The following is a 366-nucleotide window of genomic DNA, read 5'->3' on the forward strand; positions in this document are numbered from 1 at the left end:
GTGCTCACCCAGTTTCCATTGAGCCCCGGAGCCAAACCCACTGATGTCACCCAGCGCAGACCCGGCCCTCCTCCTCCTCCTCCTCCGCCTGCCGTTAAAGGCGCAACCACCCGCTACCGTTCCCGCTGCTGTCTCTCCCTCAGCCCTGACAAGGGGAAGGCCTAGCCACCCCTCCCCCCACCCCCTTCCCGGGTGGGTTTTGGGGGACGTTTCACCCCAGCAGCTGCCGGGTTCCTCGCTGAGGTTTTCTCCTCAGCAGGGTATGGCCGGGGGGGAAGTTGAAGCAATGCAATGGCCCAGACGTGGCACCCCATTGCAGCCCCAATATGGCTCCCATTCCGCCACACGGGGGGCAACCGGCCCCGC

The sequence above is a fragment of the Mesitornis unicolor genome, unplaced genomic scaffold (genome assembly GCF_000695765.1).
Source record: "Mesitornis unicolor isolate BGI_N332 unplaced genomic scaffold, ASM69576v1 scaffold5621, whole genome shotgun sequence".
Classification (NCBI taxonomy): domain Eukaryota; kingdom Metazoa; phylum Chordata; class Aves; order Mesitornithiformes; family Mesitornithidae; genus Mesitornis; species Mesitornis unicolor.